This window comes from Hyla sarda, unplaced genomic scaffold, assembly GCF_029499605.1.
Source record: "Hyla sarda isolate aHylSar1 unplaced genomic scaffold, aHylSar1.hap1 scaffold_223, whole genome shotgun sequence".
Lineage (NCBI taxonomy): Eukaryota > Metazoa > Chordata > Amphibia > Anura > Hylidae > Hyla > Hyla sarda.
In genome coordinates, this window is record NW_026608906.1 from 94139 (window position 1) to 109217 (window position 15079).

Consider the following 15079-nt stretch of genomic DNA (forward strand, 5'->3'; position numbering starts at 1 on the left):
TCAAAGTCTGTGCACAGAATTTAGCAAGGGCCTCGCACCTTCTGATGCATCAGGTAGGTGCACAATAGCATAGCCTAACCCTCTGTACTTTGGTCTATATTGATGCGGGACATAGACAGCCAGCTGATGACCAATCCATTAGTGCAATGGATGGCTGGAAGCATTTGTCTTTGCCTTTGCAATACCACAGAAGCAATGCATGGTCAATGTACAGCAATGACACATCTGTGTGAACAGCCAGGAGACCCCCCCCCCCCCCCCCCATGTTATGTTACATAGTTACATAGTTAGTACGGTCGAAAAAAGACATATGTCCATCACGTTCAACCAGGGAATTAAGGGGTAGGGGTGTGGCGCGATATTGGGGAAGGGATGAGATTTTATATTTCTTCATAAGCATTAATCTTATTTTGTCAATTAGGAACATTCAGCACCCACCCGCTATCAAGGCAGCTGCCTATCATGTCATGCCCTACCTGCACAGGTGTGCTGGCTACTCAAATGATCCAATTAAGGAGGCCATTTAGTCAGCAGCAGCAGAAGTCCTGTGCCTGGACGCTCCAACAGGGGCCAGACACAAGCAGAAGCAGAAGCAGCAGAAGCAGCAGCAGCACCACCTTTTGTTTTTTGGCTGCAGCAGCAGCAAGGCCCACAGGGCTGGCTAGCTGGCTAGCCAGCAAGCAGGTAGCAATGAAAGTAGGAATCTTTCTTTTTAACCCTGTAAGGGGGTGGTGCACTGTACCCGAAGATACTGCCATATCGGGTCAATGCATAGGGCGACGGAAGCAAGCTTCGAAATCGGCCCCCGTTCTCAAAAATCCATTTAATATATGGTCCCCAGATAGGGGACGTATCAGATATTAAACTGATAAGAACAGATACTACACTTGATCTTAGCCAAAAGGCCGAGAAGCGATAACCGTGAAAGGGGCGGGCCCAACAAGGTCCCCTTCATGGGCACTATCACTGCTTGCTGTCAGGGAGGCTGCCAGACAATTTTCCATGCACACTCTGGGCTGGGGGGCAGTCAACCACCAGTACACACAGCAGAACCTAAACCCATACCATTATTGCTAAGCAGCAAGACAGGGGCCCATTGCACTCCCACGGGGCCTTTTTAAATGCAATCCATAACCCGGATTTGCCAGGAACCCTTCTTACTCCTCCTACTTGCATGTGACACTGGGCTTAGGATCTGCATAGGAAACACACACACAAGCACACACCTACCTTTGTTGCCTGCAGATGCCTCCTTGGCTGTCCCCAAACGGTATCAAACCAACACCCACGGGAAGCTGTAAGCATAGAGGACATGCCTGCACCCCATTGGACTTACCTGTGTGGGTTAAATCCGGGTTATTTGACAACCTATGGCGGTGATGGTTCTGCTCAGGCAGAGCAGTGCTGATGCTCCTCATAAAGCTGTCGCTGCTGTGAAGGTTCTAGGTGACATCACAAATCCCTTTGGTTACATACACAACAAAGCTGGGTTGTTGTTGTTTACACTCTGCAAGGCCTGTGGAAGTGAGTGACATCATAGCACTGTAGTTCTGAGGGTTCAAGATGGATGCAACAATCTCCTGTTGCTTCTATGAAGGCCGTAATAGACGACATCACCAAACAGCTCCATAGTCACATACACAGCAAAGGAGAGATGTTGTTTACACCTAGTGATGTCAGTGGTATTGAGTGACATCACAGCACAGTGCTAAGGCTCCTGGGCCTGGACACAGCAGCGGCTGCAATATCTCAACGGAGAATACGTTTATATCTATGTGTGTGTGTGCGCATATATATATATATATATATATATATATATATATATATATATATATATATTTCTCCGCCGAAATCACTTTTAAACCCATTTCCACCTTTTTTTCCCTTCTCTTCCTCTTACTTTTTTTTCACGTTTTTTTACGTTTTTCTCCTTTTCGCCTCTTTTCTGGGCGTATTATTCTTCTTTTTCTTCTTTTTTTTCGTCTAATGCATACCCCATCAGTGCAGCAATGCTTATTCAATACCGCCAGCAGATGGAGACACTGGGGGATAATTTTCTAAGGATTTATACTGATTTTTCCTGTCTGAATTTGTCGCACAGAAAGTTGCAGGCCAAATATGTGTGACATTTCTGCGACTTTAGCTTCTAGAGCATTTTTACAACATTATACATAGGTGCTGAATACATAAAAAGCGACTGTTCAGCGACAGACAAGTCGCATCGGCTGAAAGTAGGCCAGAATGTCAGTCCATGTTGGAGCAGGTTTAGATACAGTCTAAAGCATAGATCTCAAAGTCTGTGCACAGAATTTAGCAAGGGCCTCGCACCTTCTGATGCATCAGGTAGGTGCACAATAGCATAGCCTAACCCTCTGTACTTTGGTCTATATTGATGCGGGACATAGACAGCCAGCTGATGACCAATCCATTAGTGCAATGGATGGCTGGAAGCATTTGTCTTTGCCTTTGCAATACCACAGAAGCAATGCATGGTCAATGTACAGCAATGACACACCTGTGTGAACAGCCAGGAGACCCCCCCCCCCCCCCCATGTTATGTTACATAGTTACATAGTTAGTACGGTCGAAAAAAGACATATGTCCATCACGTTCAACCAGGGAATTAAGGGGTAGGGGTGTGGCGCGATATTGGGGAAGGGATGAGATTTTATATTTCTTCATAAGCATTAATCTTATTTTGTCAATTAGGAACATTCAGCACCCACCCGCTATCAAGGCAGCTGCCTATCATGTCATGCCCTACCTGCACAGGTGTGCTGGCTACTCAAATGATCCAATTAAGGAGGCCATTTAGTCAGCAGCAGCAGAAGTCCTGTGCCTGGACGCTCCAACAGGGGCCAGACACAAGCAGAAGCAGAAGCAGCAGAAGCAGCAGCAGCACCACCTTTTGTTTTTTGGCTGCAGCAGCAGCAAGGCCCACAGGGCTGGCTAGCTGGCTAGCCAGCAAGCAGGTAGCAATGAAAGTAGGAATCTTTCTTTTTAACCCTGTAAGGGGGTGGTGCACTGTACCCGAAGATACTGCCATATCGGGTCAATGCATAGGGCGACGGAAGCAAGCTTCGAAATCGGCCCCCGTTCTCAAAAATCCATTTAATATATGGTCCCCAGATAGGGGACGTATCAGATATTAAACTGATAAGAACAGATACTACACTTGATCTTAGCCAAAAGGCCGAGAAGCGATAACCGTGAAAGGGGCGGGCCCAACAAGGTCCCCTTCATGGGCACTATCACTGCTTGCTGTCAGGGAGGCTGCCAGACAATTTTCCATGCACACTCTGGGCTGGGGGGCAGTCAACCACCAGTACACACAGCAGAACCTAAACCCATACCATTATTGCTAAGCAGCAAGACAGGGGCCCATTGCACTCCCACGGGGCCTTTTTAAATGCAATCCATAACCCGGATTTGCCAGGAACCCTTCTTACTCCTCCTACTTGCATGTGACACTGGGCTTAGGATCTGCATAGGAAACACACACACAAGCACACACCTACCTTTGTTGCCTGCAGATGCCTCCTTGGCTGTCCCCAAACGGTATCAAACCAACACCCACGGGAAGCTGTAAGCATAGAGGACATGCCTGCACCCCATTGGACTTACCTGTGTGGGTTAAATCCGGGTTATTTGACAACCTATGGCGGTGATGGTTCTGCTCAGGCAGAGCAGTGCTGATGCTCCTCATAAAGCTGTCGCTGCTGTGAAGGTTCTAGGTGACATCACAAATCCCTTTGGTTACATACACAACAAAGCTGGGTTGTTGTTGTTTACACTCTGCAAGGCCTGTGGAAGTGAGTGACATCATAGCACTGTAGTTCTGAGGGTTCAAGATGGATGCAACAATCTCCTGTTGCTTCTATGAAGGCCGTAATAGACGACATCACCAAACAGCTCCATAGTCACATACACAGCAAAGGAGAGATGTTGTTTACACCTAGTGATGTCAGTGGTATTGAGTGACATCACAGCACAGTGCTAAGGCTCCTGGGCCTGGACACAGCAGCGGCTGCAATATCTCAACGGAGAATACGTTTATATCTATGTGTGTGTGTGCGCATATATATATATATATATATATATATATATATATATATATATTTCTCCGCCGAAATCACTTTTAAACCCATTTCCACCTTTTTTTCCCTTCTCTTCCTCTTACTTTTTTTTCACGTTTTTTTACGTTTTTCTCCTTTTCGCCTCTTTTCTGGGCGTATTATTCTTCTTTTTCTTCTTTTTTTTCGTCTAATGCATACCCCATCAGTGCAGCAATGCTTATTCAATACCGCCAGCAGATGGAGACACTGGGGGATAATTTTCTAAGGATTTATACTGATTTTTCCTGTCTGAATTTGTCGCACAGAAAGTTGCAGGCCAAATATGTGTGACATTTCTGCGACTTTAGCTTCTAGAGCATTTTTACAACATTATACATAGGTGCTGAATACATAAAAAGCGACTGTTCAGCGACAGACAAGTCGCATCGGCTGAAAGTAGGCCAGAATGTCAGTCCATGTTGGAGCAGGTTTAGATACAGTCTAAAGCATAGATCTCAAAGTCTGTGCACAGAATTTAGCAAGGGCCTCGCACCTTCTGATGCATCAGGTAGGTGCACAATAGCATAGCCTAACCCTCTGTACTTTGGTCTATATTGATGCGGGACATAGACAGCCAGCTGATGACCAATCCATTAGTGCAATGGATGGCTGGAAGCATTTGTCTTTGCCTTTGCAATACCACAGAAGCAATGCATGGTCAATGTACAGCAATGACACATCTGTGTGAACAGCCAGGAGACCCCCCCCCCCCCCCCCATGTTATGTTACATAGTTACATAGTTAGTACGGTCGAAAAAAGACATATGTCCATCACGTTCAACCAGGGAATTAAGGGGTAGGGGTGTGGCGCGATATTGGGGAAGGGATGAGATTTTATATTTCTTCATAAGCATTAATCTTATTTTGTCAATTAGGAACATTCAGCACCCACCCGCTATCAAGGCAGCTGCCTATCATGTCATGCCCTACCTGCACAGGTGTGCTGGCTACTCAAATGATCCAATTAAGGAGGCCATTTAGTCAGCAGCAGCAGAAGTCCTGTGCCTGGACGCTCCAACAGGGGCCAGACACAAGCAGAAGCAGAAGCAGCAGAAGCAGCAGCAGCACCACCTTTTGTTTTTTGGCTGCAGCAGCAGCAAGGCCCACAGGGCTGGCTAGCTGGCTAGCCAGCAAGCAGGTAGCAATGAAAGTAGGAATCTTTCTTTTTAACCCTGTAAGGGGGTGGTGCACTGTACCCGAAGATACTGCCATATCGGGTCAATGCATAGGGCGACGGAAGCAAGCTTCGAAATCGGCCCCCGTTCTCAAAAATCCATTTAATATATGGTCCCCAGATAGGGGACGTATCAGATATTAAACTGATAAGAACAGATACTACACTTGATCTTAGCCAAAAGGCCGAGAAGCGATAACCGTGAAAGGGGCGGGCCCAACAAGGTCCCCTTCATGGGCACTATCACTGCTTGCTGTCAGGGAGGCTGCCAGACAATTTTCCATGCACACTCTGGGCTGGGGGGCAGTCAACCACCAGTACACACAGCAGAACCTAAACCCATACCATTATTGCTAAGCAGCAAGACAGGGGCCCATTGCACTCCCACGGGGCCTTTTTAAATGCAATCCATAACCCGGATTTGCCAGGAACCCTTCTTACTCCTCCTACTTGCATGTGACACTGGGCTTAGGATCTGCATAGGAAACACACACACAAGCACACACCTACCTTTGTTGCCTGCAGATGCCTCCTTGGCTGTCCCCAAACGGTATCAAACCAACACCCACGGGAAGCTGTAAGCATAGAGGACATGCCTGCACCCCATTGGACTTACCTGTGTGGGTTAAATCCGGGTTATTTGACAACCTATGGCGGTGATGGTTCTGCTCAGGCAGAGCAGTGCTGATGCTCCTCATAAAGCTGTCGCTGCTGTGAAGGTTCTAGGTGACATCACAAATCCCTTTGGTTACATACACAACAAAGCTGGGTTGTTGTTGTTTACACTCTGCAAGGCCTGTGGAAGTGAGTGACATCATAGCACTGTAGTTCTGAGGGTTCAAGATGGATGCAACAATCTCCTGTTGCTTCTATGAAGGCCGTAATAGACGACATCACCAAACAGCTCCATAGTCACATACACAGCAAAGGAGAGATTGTTTACACCTAGTGATGTCAGTGGTATTGAGTGACATCACAGCACAGTGCTAAGGCTCCTGGGCCTGGACACAGCAGCGGCTGCAATATCTCAACGGAGAATACGTTTATATCTATGTGTGTGTGTGCGCATATATATATATATATATATATATATATATATATATATATATATATATATTCTCCGCCGAAATCACTTTTAAACCCATTTCCACCTTTTTTTCCCTTCTCTTCCTCTTACTTTTTTTTCACGTTTTTTTACGTTTTTCTCCTTTTCGCCTCTTTTCTGGGCGTATTATTCTTCTTTTTCTTCTTTTTTTTTCGTCTAATGCATACCCCATCAGTGCAGCAATGCTTATTCAATACCGCCAGCAGATGGAGACACTGGGGGATAATTTTCTAAGGATTTATACTGATTTTTCCTGTCTGAATTTGTCGCACAGAAAGTTGCAGGCCAAATATGTGTGACATTTCTGCGACTTTAGCTTCTAGAGCATTTTTACAACATTATACATAGGTGCTGAATACATAAAAAGCGACTGTTCAGCGACAGACAAGTCGCATCGGCTGAAAGTAGGCCAGAATGTCAGTCCATGTTGGAGCAGGTTTAGATACAGTCTAAAGCATAGATCTCAAAGTCTGTGCACAGAATTTAGCAAGGGCCTCGCACCTTCTGATGCATCAGGTAGGTGCACAATAGCATAGCCTAACCCTCTGTACTTTGGTCTATATTGATGCGGGACATAGACAGCCAGCTGATGACCAATCCATTAGTGCAATGGATGGCTGGAAGCATTTGTCTTTGCCTTTGCAATACCACAGAAGCAATGCATGGTCAATGTACAGCAATGACACACCTGTGTGAACAGCCAGGAGACCCCCCCCATGTTATGTTACATAGTTACATAGTTAGTACGGTCGAAAAAAAGACATATGTCCATCACGTTCAACCAGGGAATTAAGGGGTAGGGGTGTGGCGCGATATTGGGGAAGGGATGAGATTTTATATTTCTTCATAAGCATTAATCTTATTTTGTCAATTAGGAACATTCAGCACCCACCCGCTATCAAGGCAGCTGCCTATCATGTCATGCCCTACCTGCACAGGTGTGCTGGCTACTCAAATGATCCAATTAAGGAGGCCATTTAGTCAGCAGCAGCAGAAGTCCTGTGCCTGGACGCTCCAACAGGGGCCAGACACAAGCAGAAGCAGAAGCAGCAGAAGCAGCAGCAGCACCACCTTTTGTTTTTTGGCTGCAGCAGCAGCAAGGCCCACAGGGCTGGCTAGCTGGCTAGCCAGCAAGCAGGTAGCAATGAAAGTAGGAATCTTTCTTTTTAACCCTGTAAGGGGGTGGTGCACTGTACCCGAAGATACTGCCATATCGGGTCAATGCATAGGGCGACGGAAGCAAGCTTTCGAAATCGGCCCCCCGTTCTCAAAAATCCATTTAATATATGGTCCCCAGATAGGGACGTATCAGATATTAAACTGATAAGAACAGATACTACACTTGATCTTAGCCAAAAGGCCGAGAAGCGATAACCGTGAAAGGGGCGGGCCCAACAAGGTCCCCTTCATGGGCACTATCACTGCTTGCTGTCAGGGAGGCTGCCAGACAATTTTCCATGCACACTCTGGGCTGGGGGGCAGTCAACCACCAGTACACACAGCAGAACCTAAACCCATACCATTATTGCTAAGCAGCAAGACAGGGGCCCATTGCACTCCCACGGGGCCTTTTTAAATGCAATCCATAACCCGGATTTGCCAGGAACCCTTCTTACTCCTCCTACTTGCATGTGACACTGGGCTTAGGATCTGCATAGGAAACACACACACAAGCACACACCTACCTTTGTTGCCTGCAGATGCCTCCTTGGCTGTCCCCAAAACGGTATCAAACCAACACCCACGGGAAGCTGTAAGCATAGAGGACATGCCTGCACCCCATTGGACTTACCTGTGTGGGTTAAATCCGGGTTATTTGACAACCTATGGCGGTGATGGTTCTGCTCAGGCAGAGCAGTGCTGATGCTCCTCATAAAGCTGTCGCTGCTGTGAAGGTTCTAGGTGACATCACAAATCCCTTTGGTTACATACACAACAAAGCTGGGTTGTTGTTGTTTACACTCTGCAAGGCCTGTGGAAGTGAGTGACATCATAGCACTGTAGTTTCTGAGGGTTCAAGATGGATGCAACAATCTCCTGTTGCTTCTATGAAGGCCGTAATAGACGACATCACCAAACAGCTCCATAGTCACATACACAGCAAAGGAGAGATGTTGTTTACACCTAGTGATGTCAGTGGTATTGAGTGACATCACAGCACAGTGCTAAGGCTCCTGGGCCTGGACACAGCAGCGGCTGCAATATCTCAACGGAGAATACGTTTATATCTATGTGTGTGTGTGCGCATATATATATATATATATATATATATATATATATATATATATTTCTCCGCCGAAATCACTTTTAAACCCATTTCCACCTTTTTTTCCCTTCTCTTCCTCTTACTTTTTTTTCACGTTTTTTTACGTTTTTCTCCTTTTCGCCTCTTTTCTGGGCGTATTATTCTTCTTTTTCTTCTTTTTTTTCGTCTAATGCATACCCCATCAGTGCAGCAATGCTTATTCAATACCGCCAGCAGATGGAGACACTGGGGGATAATTTTCTAAGGATTTATACTGATTTTTCCTGTCTGAATTTGTCGCACAGAAAGTTGCAGGCCAAATATGTGTGACATTTCTGCGACTTTAGCTTCTAGAGCATTTTTACAACATTATACATAGGTGCTGAATACATAAAAAGCGACTGTTCAGCGACAGACAAGTCGCATCGGCTGAAAGTAGGCCAGAATGTCAGTCCATGTTGGAGCAGGTTTAGATACAGTCTAAAGCATAGATCTCAAAGTCTGTGCACAGAATTTAGCAAGGGCCTCGCACCTTCTGATGCATCAGGTAGGTGCACAATAGCATAGCCTAACCCTCTGTACTTTGGTCTATATTGATGCGGGACATAGACAGCCAGCTGATGACCAATCCATTAGTGCAATGGATGGCTGGAAGCATTTGTCTTTGCCTTTGCAATACCACAGAAGCAATGCATGGTCAATGTACAGCAATGACACACCTGTGTGAACAGCCCAGGAGACCCCCCCCATGTTATGTTACATAGTTACATAGTTAGTACGGTCGAAAAAAAGACATATGTCCATCACGTTCAACCAGGGAATTAAGGGGTAGGGGTGTGGCGCGATATTGGGGAAGGGATGAGATTTTATATTTCTTCATAAGCATTAATCTTATTTTGTCAATTAGGAACATTCAGCACCCACCCGCTATCAAGGCAGCTGCCTATCATGTCATGCCCTACCTGCACAGGTGTGCTGGCTACTCAAATGATCCAATTAAGGAGGCCATTTAGTCAGCAGCAGCAGAAGTCCTGTGCCTGGACGCTCCAACAGGGGCCAGACACAAGCAGAAGCAGAAGAAGCAGAAGCAGCAGAAGCAGCAGCAGCACCACCTTTTGTTTTTTGGCTGCAGCAGCAGCAAGGCCCACAGGGCTGGCTAGCTGGCTAGCCAGCAAGCAGGTAGCAATGAAAGTAGGAATCTTTCTTTTTAACCCGGTAAGGGGGTGGTGCACTGTACCCCGAAGATACTGCCATATCGGGTCAATGCATAGGGCGACGGAAGCAAGCTTCGAAATCGGCCCCCGTTCTCAAAAATCCATTTAATATATGGTCCCCAGATAGGGGACGTATCAGATATTAAACTGATAAGAACAGATACTACACTTGATCTTAGCCAAAAGGCCGAGAAGCGATAACCGTGAAAGGGGCGGGCCCAACAAGGTCCCCTTCATGGGCACTATCACTGCTTGCTGTCAGGGAGGCTGCCAGACAATTTTCCATGCACACTCTGGGCTGGGGGGCAGTCAACCACCAGTACACACAGCAGAACCTAAACCCATACCATTATTGCTAAGCAGCAAGACAGGGGCCCATTGCACTCCCTCGGGGCCTTTTTAAATGCAATCCATAACCCGGATTTGCCAGGAACCCTTCTTACTCCTCCTACTTGCATGTGACACTGGGCTTAGGATCTGCATAGGAAACACACACACAAGCACACACCTACCTTTGTTGCCTGCAGATGCCTCCTTGGCTGTCCCCAAACGGTATCAAACCAACACCCACGGGAAGCTGTAAGCATAGAGGGACATGCCTGCACCCCATTGGACTTACCTGTGTGGGTTAAATCCGGGTTATTTGACAACCTATGGCGGTGATGGTTCTGCTCAGGCAGAGCAGTGCTGATGCTCCTCATAAAGCTGTCGCTGCTGTGAAGGTTCTAGGTGACATCACAAATCCCTTTGGTTACATACACAACAAAGCTGGGTTGTTGTTGTTTACACTCTGCAAGGCCTGTGGAAGTGAGTGACATCATAGCACTGTAGTTCTGAGGGTTCAAGATGGATGCAACAATCTCCTGTTGCTTCTATGAAGGCCGTAATAGACGACATCACCAAACAGCTCCATAGTCACATACACAGCAAAGGAGAGATGTTGTTTACACCTAGTGATGTCAGTGGTATTGAGTGACATCACAGCACAGTGCTAAGGCTCCTGGGCCTGGACACAGCAGCGGCTGCAATATCTCAACGGAGAATACGTTTATATCTATGTGTGTGAGTGCGCATATATATATATATAATATATATATATATATATATATATATATATATATATTTCTCCGCCGAAATCACTTTTAAACCCATTTCCACCTTTTTTTCCCTTCTCTTCCTCTTACTTTTTTTTCACGTTTTTTTACGTTTTTCTCCTTTTCGCCTCTTTTCTGGGCGTATTATTCTTCTTTTTCTTCTTTTTTTTCGTCTAATGCATACCCCATCAGTGCAGCAATGCTTATTCAATACCGCCAGCAGATGGAGACACTGGGGGATAATTTTCTAAGGATTTATACTGATTTTTCCTGTCTGAATTTGTCGCACAGAAAGTTGCAGGCCAAATATGTGTGACATTTCTGCGACTTTAGCTTCTAGAGCATTTTTACAACATTATACATAGGTGCTGAATACATAAAAAGCGACTGTTCAGCGACAGAACAAGTCGCATCGGCTGAAAGTAGGCCAGAATGTCAGTCCATGTTGGAGCAGGTTTAGATACAGTCTAAAGCATAGATCTCAAAGTCTGTGCACAGAATTTAGCAAGGGCCTCGCACCTTCTGATGCATCAGGTAGGTGCACAATAGCATAGCCTAACCCTCTGTACTTTGGTCTATATTGATGCGGGACATAGACAGCCAGCTGATGACCAATCCATTAGTGCAATGGATGGCTGGAAGCATTTGTCTTTGCCTTTGCAATACCACAGAAGCAATGCATGGTCAATGTACAGCAATGACACACCTGTGTGAACAGCCAGGAGGACCCCCCCCATGTTATGTTACATAGTTACATAGTTATTACGGTCGAAAAAAGACATATGTCCATCACGTTCAACCAGGGAATTAAGGGGTAGGGGTGTGGCGCGATATTGGGGAAGGGATGAGATTTTATATTTCTTCATAAGCATTTAATCTTATTTTGTCAATTAGGAACATTCAGCACCCACCCGCTATCAAGGCAGCTGCCTATCATGTCATGCCCTACTGCACAGGTGTGCTGGCTACTCAAATGATCCAATTAAGGAGGCCATTTTAGTCAGCAGCAGCAGAAGTCCTGTGCCTGGACGCTCCAACAGGGGCCAGACACAAGCAGAAGCAGAAGCAGCAGAAGCAGCAGAAGCAGCAGCAGCACCACCTTTTGTTTTTTGGCTGCAGCAGCAGCAAGGCCCACAGGGCTGGCTAGCTGGCTAGCCAGCAAGCAGGTAGCAATGAAAGTAGGAATCTTTCTTTTTAACCCTGTAAGGGGGGTGGTGCACTGTACCCGAAGATACTGCCATATCGGGTCAATGCATAGGGCGACGGAAGCAAGCTTCGAAATCGGCCCCCGTTCTCAAAAATCCATTTAATATATGCCCCAGATAGGGGACGTATCAGATATTAAACTGATAAGAACAGATTTTTTTTTTTTTTTTAAAGCCGAGGAACGTGCTTTCGATTCACCCAAAGTGCAAGAAAAAGTGCAAACGTGTTACACTAAAAAAACGTGCACAAAGGATGCGGTCTATCGCAAGCCCTTCTCCGATAGGAGAGAGGCCCCCCAACAAACCTTACCCTTCGCCTCCGGACCAAAAGGTACCTGCGAGGTTCCAGGTTCGATGTCCCTTTTCGCCGAAGCTACTAGGGGACCACAAATGCTCCCGGCATCCCCCTTAGCGTTAGCCAAGGTATCTGCCCGCAGAGCCGATTACGGTAGGTACCCTGCCGAAGCAGGAGTACCCGGGGTGTTTGCAGGGAGGTGCGGAACCTAATGGCCACACACACCTCCCCTAGACCGCCAGGAGGGACACCCAGAAGGGCTACCGCATCCTGACCAATCCTGTGAACACACAACACGCAAAAAGTGACACAGTGAGACAAAAAATAAATAAATAAGTGAATGTGTGCAGATATACTGCCCGGACATCCGGCCGGATCTATAAAAATTTCTCTGATCCTAGCCAGAAGGCCGGGAATCAAGAGGTGAGTGCCACAAGGTGAAGAGATTATGGTGCCCGTGCTTCAACTCAGTGAGCCTATTCTCCCAGTGAGTTTCGGCACCTCGGGGTCACCACTCCCCGAGGCACAAAAGTACCTCGGCTCTAGACCCTCTCAGCCTCATGGCGAGACCCGGAGGGAACAGGTCACATCGGGGCAGCCGTCGAGCTGATTCCTCAGAACCAGCCCCGGAAAGCCCTGGTACACCTGCATCCTCCATGCAGCACCCATCCCCACCAGCATGAAAACTGATAAGAACAGATACTACACTTGATCTTAGCCAAAAGGCCGAGAAGCGATAACCGTGAAAGGGGCGGGCCCAACAAGGTCCCCTTCATGGGCACTATCACTGCTTGCTGTCAGGGAGGCTGCCAGACAATTTTCCATGCACACTCTGGGCTGGGGGGCAGTCAACCACCAGTACACACAGCAGAACCTAAACCCATACCATTATTGCTAAGCAGCAAGACAGGGGCCCATTGCACTCCCACGGGGCCTTTTTAAATGCAATCCATAACCCGGATTTGCCAGGAACCCTTCTTACTCCTCCTACTTGCATGTGACACTGGGCTTAGGATCTGCATAGGAAACACACACACAAGCACACACCTACCTTTGTTGCCTGCAGATGCCTCCTTGGCTGTCCCCAAACGGTATCAAACCAACACCCACGGGAAGCTGTAAGCATAGAGGACATGCCTGCACCCCATTGGACTTACCTGTGTGGGTTAAATCCGGGTTATTTGACAACCTATGGCGGTGATGGTTCTGCTCAGGCAGAGCAGTGCTGATGCTCCTCATAAAGCTGTCGCTGCTGTGAAGGTTCTAGGTGACATCACAAATCCCTTTGGTTACATACACAACAAAGCTGGGTTGTTGTTGTTTACACTCTGCAAGGCCTGTGGAAGTGAGTGACATCATAGCACTGTAGTTCTGAGGGTTCAAGATGGATGCAACAATCTCCTGTTGCTTCTATGAAGGCCGTAATAGACGACATCACCAAACAGCTCCATAGTCACATACACAGCAAAGGAGAGATGTTGTTTACACCTAGTGATGTCAGTGGTATTGAGTGACATCACAGCACAGTGCTAAGGCTCCTGGGCCTGGACACAGCAGCGGCTGCAATATCTCAACGGAGAATACGTTTATATCTATGTGTGTGTGTGCGCATATATATATATATATATATATATATATATATATATATATATATATATATATATATATATTTCTCCGCCGAAATCACTTTTAAACCCATTTCCACCTTTTTTTCCCTTCTCTTCCTCTTACTTTTTTTTCACGTTTTTTTACGTTTTTCTCCTTTTCGCCTCTTTTCTGGGCGTATTATTCTTCTTTTTCTTCTTTTTTTTCGTCTAATGCATACCCCATCAGTGCAGCAATGCTTATTCAATACCGCCAGCAGATGGAGACACTGGGGGATAATTTTCTAAGGATTTATACTGATTTTTCCTGTCTGAATTTGTCGCACAGAAAGTTGCAGGCCAAATATGTGTGACATTTCTGCGACTTTAGCTTCTAGAGCATTTTTACAACATTATACATAGGTGCTGAATACATAAAAAGCGACTGTTCAGCGACAGACAAGTCGCATCGGCTGAAAGTAGGCCAGAATGTCAGTCCATGTTGGAGCAGGTTTAGATACAGTCTAAAGCATAGATCTCAAAGTCTGTGCACAGAATTTAGCAAGGGCCTCGCACCTTCTGATGCATCAGGTAGGTGCACAATAGCATAGCCTAACCCTCTGTACTTTGGTCTATATTGATGCGGGACATAGACAGCCAGCTGATGACCAATCCATTAGTGCAATGGATGGCTGGAAGCATTTGTCTTTGCCTTTGCAATACCACAGAAGCAATGCATGGTCAATGTACAGCAATGACACACCTGTGTGAACAGCCAGGAGACCCCCCCCCCCCCCATGTTATGTTACATAGTTACATAGTTAGTACGGTCGAAAAAAGACATATGTCCATCACGTTCAACCAGGGAATTAAGGGGTAGGGGTGTGGCGCGGTATTGGGGAAGGGATGAGATTTTATATTTCTTCATAAGCATTAATCTTATTTTGTCAATTAGGAACATTCAGCACCCACCCGCTATCAAGGCAGCTGCCTATCATGTCATGCCCTACCTGCACAGGTGTGCTGGCTACTCAAATGATCCAATTAAG

General features: G+C 46.4%; 5 non-coding genes and 2 pseudogenes across 5 annotated transcripts; all 7 read right to left on the minus strand.

Moving 5' to 3' along the window:
• Positions 1–726: 726 nt before the first annotated feature.
• On the minus strand, positions 727–917 carry LOC130321087 (U2 spliceosomal RNA). The gene has a single exon (XR_008866868.1). It is a non-coding gene; the product is annotated as a U2 spliceosomal RNA (small nuclear RNA).
• A 2097-nt stretch (positions 918–3014) lies between these two features.
• Positions 3015–3205, minus strand: LOC130321088 (U2 spliceosomal RNA). Its single transcript, XR_008866869.1, has one exon. It is a non-coding gene; the product is annotated as a U2 spliceosomal RNA (small nuclear RNA).
• Positions 3206–5295: 2090 nt separating this feature from the next.
• LOC130321090 (U2 spliceosomal RNA) lies at positions 5296–5486 on the minus strand. The gene has a single exon (XR_008866870.1). It is a non-coding gene; the product is annotated as a U2 spliceosomal RNA (small nuclear RNA).
• Positions 5487–7574: 2088 nt separating this feature from the next.
• Positions 7575–7766, minus strand: LOC130321032 (U2 spliceosomal RNA). Its single transcript, XR_008866836.1, has one exon. It is a non-coding gene; the product is annotated as a U2 spliceosomal RNA (small nuclear RNA).
• A 2094-nt stretch (positions 7767–9860) lies between these two features.
• On the minus strand, positions 9861–10052 carry LOC130321023 (U2 spliceosomal RNA). The gene has a single exon (XR_008866827.1). It is a non-coding gene; the product is annotated as a U2 spliceosomal RNA (small nuclear RNA).
• A 2104-nt stretch (positions 10053–12156) lies between these two features.
• Positions 12157–12332, minus strand: LOC130321065 (U2 spliceosomal RNA; annotated as a pseudogene).
• Positions 12333–13025: 693 nt separating this feature from the next.
• On the minus strand, positions 13026–13185 carry LOC130321070 (U2 spliceosomal RNA; annotated as a pseudogene).
• Positions 13186–15079: the final 1894 nt, after the last annotated feature.